This window comes from Cydia splendana, chromosome 2 (assembly GCF_910591565.1).
Source record: "Cydia splendana chromosome 2, ilCydSple1.2, whole genome shotgun sequence".
Classification (NCBI taxonomy): Eukaryota; Metazoa; Arthropoda; class Insecta; order Lepidoptera; family Tortricidae; genus Cydia; species Cydia splendana.
Window position 1 is genome coordinate 28242612 of NC_085961.1, and position 17592 is coordinate 28260203.

The 17592-nt window shown below is 34.9% G+C and overlaps 1 protein-coding gene across 1 annotated transcript in view; it reads right to left on the minus strand.

The window, feature by feature from the left end:
• Window positions 1–15535, minus strand: part of LOC134806076 (calexcitin-1-like) — a 40959-nt gene extending 25424 nt beyond the window's left edge. The window contains exon 1 of the mRNA XM_063779344.1: window positions 15434–15535. The gene's annotated coding sequence lies outside the window, so the exon portion shown is untranslated. The remainder of the gene's footprint in view (window positions 1–15433) is intronic.
• Window positions 15536–17592: the final 2057 nt, after the last annotated feature.

Consider the following 17592-nt stretch of genomic DNA (forward strand, 5'->3'; position numbering starts at 1 on the left):
AATGAAGCGATGGATTCTACAATATAATCCCGAACGTAGTGACGGATTCTAAAGTAGAATCTTGAGTGTAATGAGGGATTCAAGTGTTAACGCCCAAGACGAAATATTTTTGATACCGTGTGACACATACTGCTTTTCACATCAACTATGAGGAAAATAAAAAAAAACAACGGGTTGCACTCCAGGAGTGCCGACAGAAGTGAAAACTCAATGACTAGTCCAAAATGACTGCAGCACTATGTATAATTGACCCATCCTCCTTTCTATTGAAAAACATTAGTTCCGAAATTGCTGGCCAGTGAGCTTAAAATTGTAGCGTTAATTGTTTAAAATTCGAATAGAAATTGTAAAGTTACCTTGCAGACCTCGCATCTAAATATATTTGGTCATGATATTTTGAGTTTTATTCACCAGTACTAGAGTTCACTTTTATTAGCGATTTCATCAAGATGTAGCTTTATTGAATTATATTGGAGTGATATAAAGTTATGTAACTGTGAGATCCTCGTATTTCAGCCCGTACAAGATTAGAACATTGAGCTTTATTGCTTAATATAAAAGTCCAGTTTTAAATAATTGATCTGATTATGATACGTTATGACTAAAGTTCTTTTGTGAATAACATTGTCCATGACACATGACGTCACCGTTACGTTACGCATCTGAATCGAGTTTATTATTTTTTCCCCACCTCAAAAAGTGCTCAGCGCCGCTAAAGAAGTTTTCACTTCAAAAATCTTAATGTTGACACAATGCGAATTAAACAGATTATTTAAGCTAAAAAAATAATGAACAAGAAAAATTAAAAATAGTGTGCTTGAAGTTGAACAGAAAAGTGTCACTGTGATCCCTCCTAGCAGGGAAGAAAAAGCTCTTTTCCGAATAGGTGGTGTGAAAAAGTAATTTCTTTACGCTGCACCCTTCCACGCGGGATAATTTTTTTCGGTATTTGAGACTCAAATAAGAAAAACGTGATATATTTATATATTATATGTACCCAGGTCGTTAACTTTATTTGTATATTCCACAGAAGTGACCTTTTTATGAAATGTATTTTACTCAATTAAGTATACACTTCTACCGTGTTTTGGCTAGTAGCCTGTACTAAAATTGACGATATTTATTATTAGATTATTTGTACTTACAAATAATGAAGCTAGAAATCTACTCTGATTACGACCCAAATACAATGTTTTATGATGATTGTTGTAACCCACCAAAAGTGCATAGTCAGCCCGTCAATTAGCACTTTCGGGGTAAACACAAAAGTGTATTTCGGCCTTTTATTAACTTGCATAAAAGCGTCATTACAACCTCACGTTCTTCGCAAATTAGGCGTGGTGCGAGAATATGTGAAAACAAGCCGCGGAACTAGGTCGAAGGCGAAGAAAAGTCCAAAAGAAAAACGTTCCACATGCTACGAGTAAGGTAAATTCCTTAACACACCGCGCCGCAAAAATACTGTTGCGCAGAAGTTTTTATATCTTTTTTATATCGTTTATTTTTTTTAATATCTTTATGGCAAAATTATGAACTCGTATTATCACTAATCAATGTGTAAAAAACCCCAATTGAATGTAAAGTCAAGCCACACATACATCGCAGCCAGACTTACCCGACCTTGACCCTACCTTGACCTTTTACCACATTGACCTTGGCACAACGTTTCTTTTTTTTAATCTTGCCAAGATCATAAACACTCCTCTTAGCTGCTGCTATTTCTTAATATATCCTCCTAGTCTTCTTACTTAGATTGGTACATAGAAAAGTAACGTAACATTAAGTATGTCGATACTTACTTACTCTAGGTTCCATACATGAAAGGAAGCCACCACAACAAAGCAAATGACATGCTGGTTCAGAAAAGCAATAAAAACATGACATAACATTTGATAACGACTGATCGAAGCGTAATAATATATCATCACAAATGGCCACACGGAAAAACAAAAGCGATTTAGTGTTTCACTAAAATCGATCGTGTAATAGTGCAATTACAGCCAAATTGTTAGGCAAGTTTACACGGAGTTCGGCACACGCGCTACAAAATGGAGGTATAACAAGAAAAGTTTCCTTGTTTAGGGGAATGGAAATATAATATGCGCGAACACGTCTGACTTATAATCTTTCAGCTTATCGAGGTAGAAAGCTTGTAAACATCGCATACCTGTAAGGCGATAAAAATGTTTTTAACCTTGACTCAAGACACACCCATGCCTGGGTCGAATTAAGTCTGGTAATAGTTACCATAAGCAAGCTTAGAGTGCACAGATACCAGTTTTATACACAGATAAAAACTCATTTATAATAAGTTATAAGCGAGCTTTCGAACACTACATTTATAATTAAATTTAAGCTTAATAAGTATTAAGTTTTAAGTGAGTTTAAAACTTATAAATACTTAGTACATTTTACCATACAAATGAAGGAAACTGATGTATAATATAAGCGCTTTTATCTTACTTATTTGTGATCATACTCAGAATTATAGTTGGTCCAGCAGATCTTGTCAGTAGAAAAAGGCGGCAAATTTGAAAAATGTAGGCGCGAACGGATATCGTCTCATAGAAAATTTGAATTTCGCGCCTTTTTCTACTGACAAGATTTGCTTGACCATCTATAGTTTATATTTTGTCTAGCCGGCTTGCGGGCCATTTAAATTGACGTTTTTGGTTAAAGAAATGTCACTTTTGACACTGACAGATCTGATCCAAATCTAGTCCAGATAGAATTCATATCCTATAATTAAAATTAAAATACGTATATAGATTTTAATGGCATTATTCATAAATAATGCTTGTCAAGTTTAACAAGCCCTTGATAATCCTTTGTCCTTACTCGTTACTTTGACATTTATGTTAGAAAGGGACATTTATGTTAACAGACGTCTGCTAAATTTTATAATATAAATAAGGGGACAAGACTTTTACTGACTGGCATAATTTGGACTGAATAAAGCACAGAGTAGGTATCAACAAAAATCTAGTTAAAATAAAACTCCTAAATTAAGCCATCACTTATCTTATACCTTTAAACGAGCAATTCTTGTATGTTTATTTATTTATTTATAAATATATATTTTTGGGATCTCGGAAACGGCTCTAACGATTTCGATGAAATTTGCTATATGGGGGTTTTCCGGGGCGATAAATCGATCTAGCTAGGTCTTATCTCTGGGAAAACGCGCACTTTTGAGTTTTTATATGTTTTCCGAGCAAAACTCGGTCTACCAGATATTTTTATAAATCTGGACATGACTTTTCCTACCTGTCACAATTTGGACTGAATAAAGAACAGTAGAGTACCTATCAACAAAAAATCTAGTTAAAATAAAACTCCTAAAGTAAGCCATCATTTATATTTATGTCCCTCGTAGTACGATAGTGGCCATTGTTTTCGATCTCAACCTCTGTCGCACCAACAAAAGCCCAAATCCCAAGATACAATGTTACAGGATAAACAAAACTATTGTTTGGATTTTCTTTGTTCAGTTTTTTGAAATTGAGTTTAGTTGTTATGTTAAATTCAGATAGTGTCCGTTGTGAGTAAAATTAACATTTGGCATGTAACTTCCGTTTAGTTAAGTAATAGGTAAGTTCAATCGGGCACCAGGGCTATAATATTATGTAACTAGATGGAAAACAATATGAGTTTGTTAAAACTACGAAAGAAATGTGCAATTTGATAGACTATTCGAAAACTAGGTAATATATTTATCTTAATGTGGATAATAAATACCTATAATATTATATTGGTACTATAATAACTCCCAAAAGACGATAATGAAGAGATTGGCCATTGTAGAGAATTACGTTTTTAATTTTATTATTGTTTCTAATCGTGCTGTGAGGCAAAGCGGATAGGGAATCTTTTTAAATACTTATTTTTTTATACAACATGCGTCATACTTCCATGTGAAATATTTTTTGCCCAAGCTTTTCAACTTTACTGCATCGCTTGCTCGGTCAATGAGCACTAATAAAGACTGAATATTATAAAACCCTAAAACCATAAAATTTTACAAATCGTCTTTAAATAGCTCGAAGCGCGAAAATCAAGAAGAATGTAATAAGAAGGCAAGAAATATCTCAGTTAATTAAACATTACTGAGTGCAAGAAATGTTTCGAAAATCCATTCTGACTTGTTTAAATTCCTTTTCACAGAACGTTCTCGGTTTGAATTAAATTCTCGGGTAGATGAACTAACTGACATGTTTTTAATGGACAATCGAACTAAGGCTCTTGCTGCTTGATGAAATAACATGAAATTTCGGAGTCACCCACCGAGGGTTCCGTACTTTTTAATATTTGTTGTTATAGCGGCCACAGAAAAACATCATGTGTGAAAATTTCAACTGTCTAGCTATCACGGTTCATGAGCAGCCTGGTGACAGACAGACAGACGGACAATGGAGTCTTAGTAATAGGGTCCCGTTTTTACCCTTTGGGTACGGAACCTAAAAACAAACAAAAACTAGTACTAGACATAGGTAGATACGAGTATGATACATAAATTTTATCCCATGTTTTATTTATTTATTTGAAAACATAATATACAGCATTACAGTCGAGACCAAATCACTGTACACATCAGATTACAGAATACATAATGTATTTACACAATTTAGGAAAATCAGATCACAAATATCACAATTAACTTTCGTCCATCATCTCACAGTACCGCAGACACATCTGACACACAACCATCCATCGACTTGCAAACATATCACATTCTGGTGCCCATGACAGAAGCGAGTTCAACAGCCTTAGAGCCCGCACAGCTGGTGAGTTTTTATGAGCTACAGTGCGTGTAGTTGGTACTGTCAAAAGGTTGTGAATTCGCGGTCTAAGGAGATTTTTGGGCACAAATGGAACAGCGAGTCTAACAACTCTTCCTATCAGCTCAGGACAGTCTGTATCGCCACGTAAAATTCCGCATGCTGTCACTAGGAGATTGTTATTCCGCCTTACTGCTAAGGAGTTAAAACCTAGGGATCCTAATAAGTACTTGGTCGGATATAAAAACCGGGCAAGTGCGAGTCGGACTCGCGCACGAAGGGTTCCGTACCATAATGCAATAAAAAAAACAAAAAAGAGCAAAAAAAAAACGGTCACCCATCCAAATACTGACCACTCCCGACGTTGCTTAACTTTGGTCAAAAATCACGTTTGTTGTATGGGAGCCCCATTTAAATCTTTATTTTATTCTGTTTTTAGTATTTGTTGTTATAGCGGCAACAGAAATACATCATCTGTGAAAATTTCAACTGTCTAGCTATCACGGTTCGTGAGATACAGCCTGGTGACAGACGGACGGACGGACGGACGGACGGACGGACGGACGGACGGACGGACGGACAGCGAAGTCTTAGTAATAGGGTCCCGTTTTACCCTTTGGGTACGGAACCCTAAAAATGGATAATAAGTGTACAACTTTTTATATAAGAACCTAAGGAATGTTTTTTGTACTTTTTCTACGAGAAGGGCGTATGTGCTTTCAGCTGGGTTCCAAACAATACTTGCCGCTTCAAGCTTACTTCTCACAAGAGCCGTGTAGAGCAGTTTGATAGCTCTAGGATCATTAAATTCGCGCGCATTTCTGATAACGAAACCAAGTCGCTTATAACAATCGGCAGCTAATCCTTTTATGTGTTCATGAAAGGTAAGAGAGACATCAAAGGTAACACCCAGGTCTTTGACAGTTGTTACGCGGGCTATGACTTCTGATCCAAGTACATACTGTGCAATTAAAGGCTTTGGGGAGCGAGTGAAGGACATCGCTGGACATTTATGAAATTTAAGTACTTATGTTATTTTAAAATGAGAGCGTAGGTATTTAATAGTTGGTTATACATATAACTCTTACGTAGAATTACGTACAGGAATTTTAGATAAAACAAACCTTGTCAGCCAGACTCGAGTAATGGCGAAATAAAACTAAAATTAATTAATACAATATGATTAATGAAAACCCTGTGCGAGAGTGTCAAGGATTTTGACGCCAGACACGAGTGTCTTACCCTAAGCCCTTACTATAATAGCTACACTTACATCTCCCGTTATCTCTTGTGCCACCTGCGACCCGGTTTAAGAGTGTTTTGCGTCTCCTTGATGTCGACTCTGATTTAGCAATTGTTATGGTTTTGATTTTGTTTTGATAAGACCTTGATATGACACTGATTGGTCCCGCACGCTCGGCATCTCAGGCTAAACTAGACGCCTATCCTCTTTGACGACGCAAGTCAAGTACTTGGGTACTATCACTCCTTGTTCCTCGCTCTTTTAGAAATGTCATTTGATAAAAAAGGACAACCATACTTTAGACAAGAACTTCGTTAGATATCAATGTGCTGCCGTGCCGTAGCCGTGAATGTCTACGATATAGATAGTTAAAACTTTTCAAGTAAAATTTGAGACTGTATCAAATGTCGATATTTTATTGTTATGACTATCGGTAAGTGCACAGCATCCGGCCCTTTTGTATATCGTACCTCCGACGTTTCGAGGACGGCGTTGTTTCCGTGGTCTCGGAGCCGTGGTGGCGTGATCGTGGTCGTGGTCTTCTCCGAGACCACGGGAACAACGCCGTCCTTGAAACGTCGGAGGTAAATCCTAAAATTTAAATACGCGATTAAGTCCCGTTGTACAATTTAATAATAAGATCAAAACTATAGCAAATTGTCAAATTAGAAGCGGCCTCCTTATCACCGCTCACTCCTTCCTCTTTAACTGCGACATCTTTGGCCGCCTTGGCAGCTTCGTCGCTATAGCCTTCGTAGCTATATCGTGACCCTAATAATTTATTATATTACGGTATTTCAAAAGAAGGAAATACTACTACATATTATATAGGTACTTATTATTGGACAGATTTTTATCTTCACTTTGACTCTGTCAAAAAGCTCTTAAACATTACGCTCTTTAACTAAGCGCCTTATTCTTACTTATCTTAGACCCACTTGCACCATCCCACTAACCCGGGGTTAACCGATTAAACCTTTAACCTAGTGTCTAATTGTACTGGTAACCATGACCAGGTTTAACCGGTTAACCCCGGGTTAGTGAAAGATACAATTGGCTCTAAGACGTTTAAATAATACTTGCACATTCTATGCTATCAAAATCGCTGTCAACTTAGGTTGGTTTAACTCTATCTACCCGCTGATAATCGTATTACGAGTTCTAGTACAGATTCAACGCTCAGTTGCACCTGTATGGCTGCCAATCATTCCTTAGTTCCAAAGCCTCGGTGAATTATATTGGAACAATGATGTCTAATTGGCAAGCTAATTCGATTGAACTAGTGTAAGACGGGATTAGCCGCTATGCTTAATATAATATTTCATATTCTACGGTCGTCAAGTTTTAGGTATAGGTAGGTATTTTCTTTACTCGGGTTATCTACGAGAATTCATTTGAATGAAATTTGAACATTAGGTACTAAATTTCTTGTTCAGCTGAATTGCATAAAGAAGTTACCTACTTATTTTTCTTTGATCATTAAAATCGTTAGAAAACTATCAGATCTTTGTGTTGTATATTACAGGATTGGTTATGTTGAAACCTTTTTTAAGTTACCTACTACTGCGGTTTTAGATTAAAATTTAGAACATAGATTCCTGAACATATACGTAGGTAATATGATTAAATTGCATGTGATTTTCGTTATATTGCGGTTTTCGATCGACAGAATTCATTTTAATCCATAGTTAGCAATGTATCGAATATTGCAAGCAAGTTCGTGAACCATCTAAATAGGGCTTAAACGTTAGATATAGTACCAATATTTACGTAGTCAGACTTGTCTAAGTACATTTTTAGATCAGAAATACTTCTAAAATGTATTTTGAACACATTTTTTTTAAACGACGCTAGATTTAAAGAATCATCGTCTTCAGAGTGCGATGTAATGCTTGCTGTGTTTTATGTTAAAAGTTTTCCCTTGTTTCTGTAAGTATCTTTTTAAGATCCGTCTATTTGCGCAAATTTCTTTTTGTAGTAATATTTTTTTATAAGTATTAAGAAAGGCAAGCTTGTAAAATATACAATCAGGAAAGTTAGTTTTCAAATAAGAAGAAATAAAATCAAATGTAAGGTAAAGTCAAGTCTGTGTGCAACATAGCCGATATTTATAAGCGAAATGCAATGCAATAATAAACCAAATCGTTTCTGGAACATTGCTGTCACAGTGTTGTACCTACATATTACCTATTTTTTTTAAATGTTTTTGTTGTTCCTAACATATATAGCAAATGTTAGTAACAAACAGTAAGTTTTTTACCCTTTAGCCGATTTCATTAGTCAAATCATAACGTACCTCCCAATACAACCTCTTGGCTTCTAACCTAGCAAGTCCTGCTAGTGTTCAACTAGCACTAATTGGATCCTTGAAGCTGTGTATAGCGTTCGAGCAGTCTTTGATTTGAAGTCGGGAATGATTGGAGGATAACAGGATGCTTGTAGTTTTTACGACACTAGTTCTATTAGATACAACGTCTCGATTTTTATTGCTGTGAATATAGTTGATAGGTCGATTTATCGGAAATTTGAGGCTTAGCTTAGTGACAATAGTATGTAGGCAACGTATAAGAAGTGTTACGCACTTACGGTAGATATCGCTAAGGTGCCTCCTTCAACGCCCATATTATTATGGTGGAAATATTTGCTGTAATGAAGTCTTGGCAGCTCAGATAACAGAGCATTGGGCAAAAATGTAAATGTAATGTAATATATGCCGTTTCGTTAAGTACTACAAGAATTATTGTACAACAGGGTTTTAGTTTTTAGAGTTTTTGAAGTTTCGGGCTTGTAGAGTTAGAAGCTTATTGGCTCTACAGGAATCTGATAACTTTTTGACAGTGCGAGCCATATGGTCTCGTCTTGGCAACATTTTACATAAAAATGTTTTGGTGGGATACAGGTATTTTAAAAGTAACAGCAAGTTTAGAATTTCAGGTTAGGTTTAATGTTTCCAGTAGCTAGGTAGCAGGGAGGCCTCAGGACGGAACATTCGACACGTCTCGGACACAAATCTTGAACACGTTCTCATTCGGATTCAATGCGTGTTTGAGAATCGGAAGATACGTCCTGAATCTTAAGGTAAACAATTTGGGGTGCGTTATGTAAGATTTTGTAGTTGAATTCTGTTGAAGAATGATTCTATACAACAGCTTGCAAATATTTAAATACGCGGTGCTGCAAATTGCAAAGACATGCTGATTGTACGTTAAATTGAACTTACACGTTTACAAGTTACTACTAAGACTTGTTAAGATACTTTATAAGTTTTAAGGGTGTCTTAAACTCCATCTACTGCGTTAAAAGTGTAGTTGTTGTGTTTTGTATATTTGTACATTTGTACAATTTGAACAGCATTTTGATTTTTTCCATGTTCAAGCAAAAGATACTCTTAAGATACCTATTTACAAAACAACGTTTCTACAACCACGCGTAACCTAGTAATGTAGTTTTTAACCATAATTGATGATTACCTTATTCAATTTTAAGAATTATTACTACTACTGATAAATCAGGTTATTATCTATCATTTAATATTAAAATCTGAATACTCCCATTATTTATTTAGTGTAGGTAGTTTATGAAATACAAATGAATAGTGGGAAACTACGCTCCGTTCAATGTTTGAACAAACAGCAAAGGACTACTCACGATATTACTTTTAGAATCATGAATTTATTGGTCCGTAATAGCGCTATTTATACAGTTTTAATCGCCTTAATAGTTGTTTGTTCAAGAATCTCTTCGGATCGTTTGCTCAAAGTAAAATATAAAGTCATTTCAAAGAGTTTCATTTGTTATATGGGCTGCGATTGGATTTTATGTCCTTAAAAAAATATGTATTACTTACTTACATTTATTCTTTATAAAAATGAGACTACTGATAGGTAAGTAAAGTACCAAAGATCAAAATCTTTGATCTACTTTGTCGCGGACGAGACGCCTATGACAGCTACCTTAACAATATGCAAATATCTGTGTTACATATACACCGTTTAGTTTAAAGCTAAGTTATTAAACGTTATCATGGCAAGTATCGGCTTCTTAGCTTTATCAGACCTGATCTGCATTATGTACCTGACATATTTATATATGGTTTTAAGTAATAATTCAAAGCAGTAAAAATATATATGTGACTACCTCGGCTTGTGAGCCGAAAATACATATTCAAAGGTATTTTATAAAGAAATCTAATAAGGCGCGGGGGGACAATTTCGACTGCGGGATAATTTCAACTAATTGAAATAATTTCCATGTTTTACATTATTAACTAGAGTGCCATTATATGTCCCGATAGTGAAAAATATGTGTTGTGTGTGACTCTAGTTAATAATGTAAAACATGGAAGATATTTCGATTAGTTGAAATTATCCCGCAGTCGAAATTGTCCCCCTGCACCTTAAATCTAATAACGTTTATATTGATTTTAATATTTAACGATATTTAAGTAATTGAAGATACATTTTGTAGATAACTAGCATTTTTATAGGTATTTGAAAGCTTACTTTCCATTATAAATTGATAGCTAGAACAAACGAACCGCGACCGCGGATAGCAAATATTTATTAAATGGACGACGACCAGATATCATGCGATGGAAGTTCAACATTTTATACGATGAAAAATATATTAGAAATGTATTGTGAAGGACTTACATTTATTTGATAACAAACAGGGTTTTATTTAATTGGATTTTTAAAGAAAGTTAAAATATTTTGTGTCTTACAATGTCTAGTTGTGTTCTACCATGGTTCATGAGATACAGCCTGGTGACAGACAGACAGACAGACGGACAGTGGAGTCTTAGTAATCCCATTTTTACCTTTTGGGTACGAAACCCTAAAAACGATGGAAGAATTTAGCACAAAAACGGAAAGAAAGTAACTTTTTATCTATGTCTGCATGTATCCAAAGTAGCGTAGATTACCCGCTTATACCATAGCACGATTCGATACTTAACCGCCATTAAGATCGTCTGCTCGCTAAGAACAAAATGGCGCCTTAAACGTTTTCATTACATCATTGTGCAGAACAATGCTAGTTTAATGATGCCACTTCAGCAAAGTATTCCGGTACTTTACGGGCTTAGCGGCATTTATGGACTGCTAAATCATTACATTGCTTTATTGGCGAATGAGTAAACGCTTGTTTTGAACCTGCGTCACATGGCGTACGTATTTTAGATCGGGCCACTGTTTCACCATTGTGGATAATGGGACGTAGTTTAGAATAACCCTCGATGTCATTTAAATGAGTGAATTCTCTTTTTGACAGAAAGCTCAAATTTGACTGACAGATTTTTGTAACAATTATATGACAATGACAATAAAATTCACTGTACATAGCGGGTCCAACAAGTATATTCCTATGTATATGAACGGCTACGAACTGTCCTTACTTTTCGATCCTGATATGTATTTTTTAATTCACCTATTTAATTTACATTTTGTTGACTAAAGTAATTCATAAATAAAGATATATTTTTTGAAATAGTTACCTAGGTGCTTTTTTATTTTCTTCAAAAAGGCTGAGGTGTCCGCCACAGAGAGACTTTCTCCTAGTAGTAAAAAGTCTGATAGCGATGTTTGTTACATTGCGGTATTTGGTCGATCGACTAAATTCATTGTACTCTATAGTTAGCAATGTATCGAATATAGCAAGTCCTTGAACCGTCTAAATGGGACTTTATTCAAAGCTTTTGTAACTGAAACTGGCACGTGTGCCTAGCAAGACGTAATTTCTACACACATGTAACATGTAACATGTGTGTACTTACACATGTAACGAAATAAGGCAAAAATTAAACGAATAATTTTTGAACATTTTATATCAGTTTTTAATAGAACGCTATCGAAAATATCAGACGGCGGGGGATAGCGCTTGTTGTCTGGAATATTGTACACAACAACAAACCTTCACTTAAAAAGAAAATCATTCGAGCAAAGAATCGTATACGAACGTTGTCGAGCACACATTATTACTATCGGCGCGATTCGGGAAATGAATTAGAGATTCACTAGATATGAAATAGTAAAGATATGTGACGTTCCACGGAAAAAGGTACCTTATGGCGCCGCAATAATATTATTGCGGCGCTATGCGACGTAAGCGCCAGCCGCCATAACCTTATGGCTTAAACCTACCTTTTGCCGTGGAACGTCACATATCTTTACTATTTCTAATTCATTTCCCGAATCGCGCCGTATGTGTATTCACAAAATACTTCATAAATATTTCTTTTCATGTCTTTTGCCTTTAACTATTTGAGTTAATACTAACGAAAACTGGTCATACATATCTCCTTTTGCAATAAAAGGAAAAATCTGGAGGCATATTTCGGATAAATATTGCAAAAACATTCCTTTCGGTGTTATAAATTATTCTCTAAAAATGACTTTTCCTCAATTTTTCTTTGTTTCATTAAAATATAAGGTTGTCGCGCGCGTAGCATAATTCAGAGGTGAAGGAATTTACAGGATACATAAATTGAGGCGAAATGCCATTCCCAGAGGAACCAGAGGTGGAATAAAGATAACGGCATTTGCTCCGAGTTATATAACTCCCTTAGAGCGTTTTCACATTATCCGATCTGATATCGGATGTTAGATACGACCATAGAGAAGAAACAATTTAAACTTGTAATTTTAAGTTTATCCATTTAGTTAATAACTACCTTAACGGCTCGATTCGGAAAATGAATTAGATTTCTACTAGACTTCAACAAGTTACGATACGGATAATTTAAATATATTTGTTAGATAGATATGTCAAATTTGACGTTTCCGCGATTCTGGAGGTCCTCTTGAACGATTTCGACAAGTTATGACTTAGATATCCAAGTCACATCTAGCCGATATCTAATGTAGATCTAGTTGATCTCTAAATTGGCTCAAGATCTTGTGATTATCTCGAAATCCGAATAGGCCTGTTCGTTTAAAATTTAACGTCAATACATTGTTTCTTTCCACGAGTCATCCGACATCTAATATCGGATCGGACAATGTGAAAACGCTCTTAAGGTACCATTCGGATTCAGACTACATTAACATTATTTGGTCATTTGGGTTTTGGCCAGTGACCAGTATATACCAGGGATCGGAACCGGTTTTTGTGAAAAACTTCGATATAACCATATTTTTCGAATTATTTTAAACTCGAAATGTAGGACTCAGTTGTATATAGGTTACGACGATTAGATTGCCCAATTAGAAATGAAATAATTAACAAAGAACGAGAAAGCACCGTTTTCTTTCCCATACAAAAAATACCGGTATTAAATCCCTGCAGTATACACTAAAAAAATATTAGCTGAACTCATTAAGCAATCCAAAAAAATATTTTTTGTCAATATCATAAAACTGAATTTTGAAGTTTACTCCTTACTTCTTTTTTCTTACAAATCGACCTGCTGGTAGGTGTGTATAGTTCATAAGTCCCAGTTTTTGTGTATGTTATGTAAATTTTTCACCCCACCAACCCGAAGCAAATATTAAATGTAAAATATCAATTCAAACAAAATCACACCAAATCAAATCCAAATGAATGTTATTAAATATTAAAAGTCAATTCTACCAGCAAACATAATAAAACACCTCAAATTTTGCATTTGATTACTTTGCCTCACATGTGAATAAAATGCAACTTTGCTCTCAGTTTTTGAAGTGCAAAGTAAGCCTTTCCGAGCTGGTGTGGAGAAAAATATATTGTTACTGTTATACAAACAATTATCTTTCAGTGTACATTAATACAATTTTCAGAGAAACCGGAGCTGGCATAAGATAACGCCCTTTGCTTTCGGTTACGTAAAGCCTTAGCTAACGTTTGCTTTTAGACAACAAACTTTAGACGGCTCTTGAATTTAAAACGAATATATCTTGACGGGTAATTTATTTAAGTAACCTACTTTTCATTGTAATAGTCTAGTATGAAAATTTAGGTCTATTTTTAGTCATTTTTGTAAGAATTATTTGTAAAAGGCAGTTTGTTTTCTAAAAAAAAAGAATATAGTAAATTGGAACTGAAAACACTGAACAAATAAATATAATCATGGTTCCAGTTTAGTTAGAGATATTTTTATTTTTATCTGTCAGTTTGACTAATTTATTTATAAGAAAGTTATAGAACATAAATTTACTAATTAAGGCTTGTAGAGTTTAAAGAATAAGGGCCATAAAGGTCGTAAATTTTAAAAGCTATTATCGAGCTGTTGTGATTCCTTTCAGGCATTAGTTTTATGATTTGTCTTGTATAAACTCGTCATAATGTGGAAATTTATATAATTATTCTTATACTTATTTATAATATAAAATAACTAGACTCCTATAGTAGTTTATGCAGGTTTAGGTTTAGGTGCTCCACAATAATGTAGATTTCCAAGTAAAATCACAATTTATTTGTTACCGGACTTCAATATTTCAATGAACATACTATACTCAGTCTTGTTAAAAATTCTCTGAACTCAGTGTTGATACCTACGTACTCCAATTATAGACCAAGGCAGGAACTTTTAAGTGCTTTCTTCATTACTAGTTACCTAGTACCTACAGTTTGCACTCTATTCTGTTATTCTAAACAAGTACCTATTTATGCGTAAAACTTTCGATAAGCAATTATTGTTAATGATATTTTTTATAAAATAATGTAAAGGAAAACTATTTTTTTTATATAAACCTTGTCTTTCACTTCGTTATTACCGTTACCTACCTAATTACACTCTTTTTTTATACATGTAATTTTCACTCTACAAACTCACATTGTTGAATTATAATCAAACCCAAATCCTTTTATATATTGAAGTGTACATACAGTTACATAACATATTTAAATAAGTACCATATTTCTTTTGATTCATGTAAATCTGGCTTAAACATAAAGCCAAACTTGAAAACAAAATCCTTTACAAGGCATGAACTTTTCATAGCAAAGCTTTGAAAGCTTTGTACGCCAATACGTCAAACTTGAGGGAGCCGAGGCAAACTTTTTCCACACAAAATCAAGTAGGTATGCGAAAACGCTTTCAGCCTCCTTTCTATTCAAATATACCTAGAAAGCACTTCCACCTTTTTATTTTTAAGCTTCATTAAGTACGAAAATAATGGAAAGTTTTGCTTTTTTTGACTGATTACGACACCATTTTTATTTAGACTACCTTTCAATTTAGTATCTGTAAACATTTTTAAACTCAACAGAACATAACTATTTATTTTTATTTCATTTTCAAAACTATACATTATTCAAAACACGGCTTCAAAACTGAACCCATTAAAAACTTTAATTATACTTTCAAAGTCTCTCGAAACAAAACTTTTAAAACACTGGCCAACCTCAGACTTAGTTTAAAAATAACGAATTCTAAAGCACTTTTCACTGTTCAAATACTGGCCACAAATAAAAAAAATTGAAAATGGAATCCTACCTTTTTTTGTAGCGTGCGGGAGCAGTGGTAGCGTAACGTCAAGTGCCGCGCGGCGGTCCGTATTCGACTGATCGTACCCGCACCTATAGGACCATGCTGCAGCCAGCGGGAGCCTGAGGGCCGATTGATCGGGCCTGGAGATGCTTGTGTCACTTACTATTTACGTTCTGTTAGGTACATTACCTATTGAAAAGTTTGGATTAACTGTGAGGATTTAAGTTCCAGATGAAAGAGATTAAAGTTACCTAGTAAAATATTAATGAATATCTACTTTCAATTCGAATAGAATACAGTATTTTGAAGCAAACTCTCTGCAACTGTGGTTACCTAATATTAAATTGCATTTCCAAGATCTTAGTTCTGTTGTCGTTTAATACGAGTATATCAGTATTAAGGCTGCGTTTCCGCCAGAGAGAGTACGAGTAGTGAGGTATGTGTTTGTTAAAAACTGTACCTACGCTATCGGCCGCCGATGGTGAATAAAAAACACGTAAATCTTTGGCTGTACAGTACCTATATAATACAATCTATAGTTCTATATACACAATCACACGAAAAAAAACAGAGAATACAAATAAAATTTACAAAATATGTGCAAAACAAACATTTCTCGCTCATTGACAGAAAAAACTGTCAACATATAAACAAAAGACGCGCGCTGGCCGCGGCATCCCTACCGGCCAGGCTGCCAGCACGCGTGCAGCATAAAGGTTATTAGTTCCGTCGCCTACAAGAACCAATAGAATCATTTCATTTGTTTTCGTCGATCAGCATGTAACATTGATTCTATTATTCTGGTTCTTAACAAACACATCCCTCGCTACGCATCTTCGCACATATCTTGTGGAAACGCAGCCTTATACATAAACAATTATTTACTAATCTGACCATAACTATGATTGACGTAACTGGTGACCGAAGAGCTGGCGGCTACCTCGCACAACGTATCAGCATTGCGATACAGCGAGGAAATGCCGCCAGCATCCTTGGTACAATGCCTCAAGGGCCTATTTTAGATTTAAGCTAGTTATTAATTTCGTTTAGTAGTACCACTGTATATATATTGTATTTTTTGAAATAAATAACTATGATTTATAGCAAATTTCATTGGTTTCAGGATTATCGGTTGTTGTCGAGCGTGTCAGTTTTATTAAGCATTATTTATTGCTAGAATTGCTTTTTATAAAAGCTTTATTGGGTTTTTCTGTGCGAAAGTTAAAATTTAGTGCTCTGTGGAATTTATTAGACGTTTTCGCACATTCGCAATTTGAGAAAAGAAAGATTTATTGTCTTAATATTCTTAGTTGTTCGAATACCCTGTTCGATCCAGGATTTTTCTTATTTTCCATGGTGTACCTAAATAAAATAAAAAACTTTTACGAAAACACTTTGAGTTTGGCATATATTTTTTGGCCGAGAGCGGCTTAGATGCTCAAAAATAACTGAACGTGCACTAACGTATTGATTATAGAAGCTTTGTTCAAATATTTGTGAACACCTTGGCCGCTTTGATATATTTGGTGGTGATTGTACAAATCGAGATTCACGTATATACGAATAGGTAAGTACGCGTACGAGTGTACGTAAATACTAGTTTAATATTATATAAGTGGCAATAAACGCTCAGCTAAAAGACCCTTAAATTTCACAATGGCTGTCAACAAATTTATAATTTATTTGTCACCATTAAATGCCAAACGTTAATTATTTAAATTGAGCATTCCTCGCCGTTAATAAACGCCCTAAGCCTTTTTACGGGATCGCAATATCACGCAAATGAGGCGCGGGCGCCGGTCCTTAGGCGCTTTACTACTCTGTGCTTAACACAGTTATTACTAAACTAGGGATGGGATCGTGTCGATAAATTGTTTTGTCGATATTTATGTGATTTAAATAAAATTTTATGGGCAATAATTTCATTGAAATGGAAAAAGAACCTTTATTCCTGCCTGCCTTTGCAAGTTCAGCTTTTTGACATTTATTTGGATGCTCGCAGTACATCTTATACCTATAATTAGTGCAAATAAACAACACCGAGATATTAAAAGTTCGAATGTAGCTTTCGGTATGCTTATGATGATACATGTAAGCCATACAACCGGCACGCATAGAACTAATTTAGTCATATTATAATGATTTGCGTGTATTCAACAAACAAC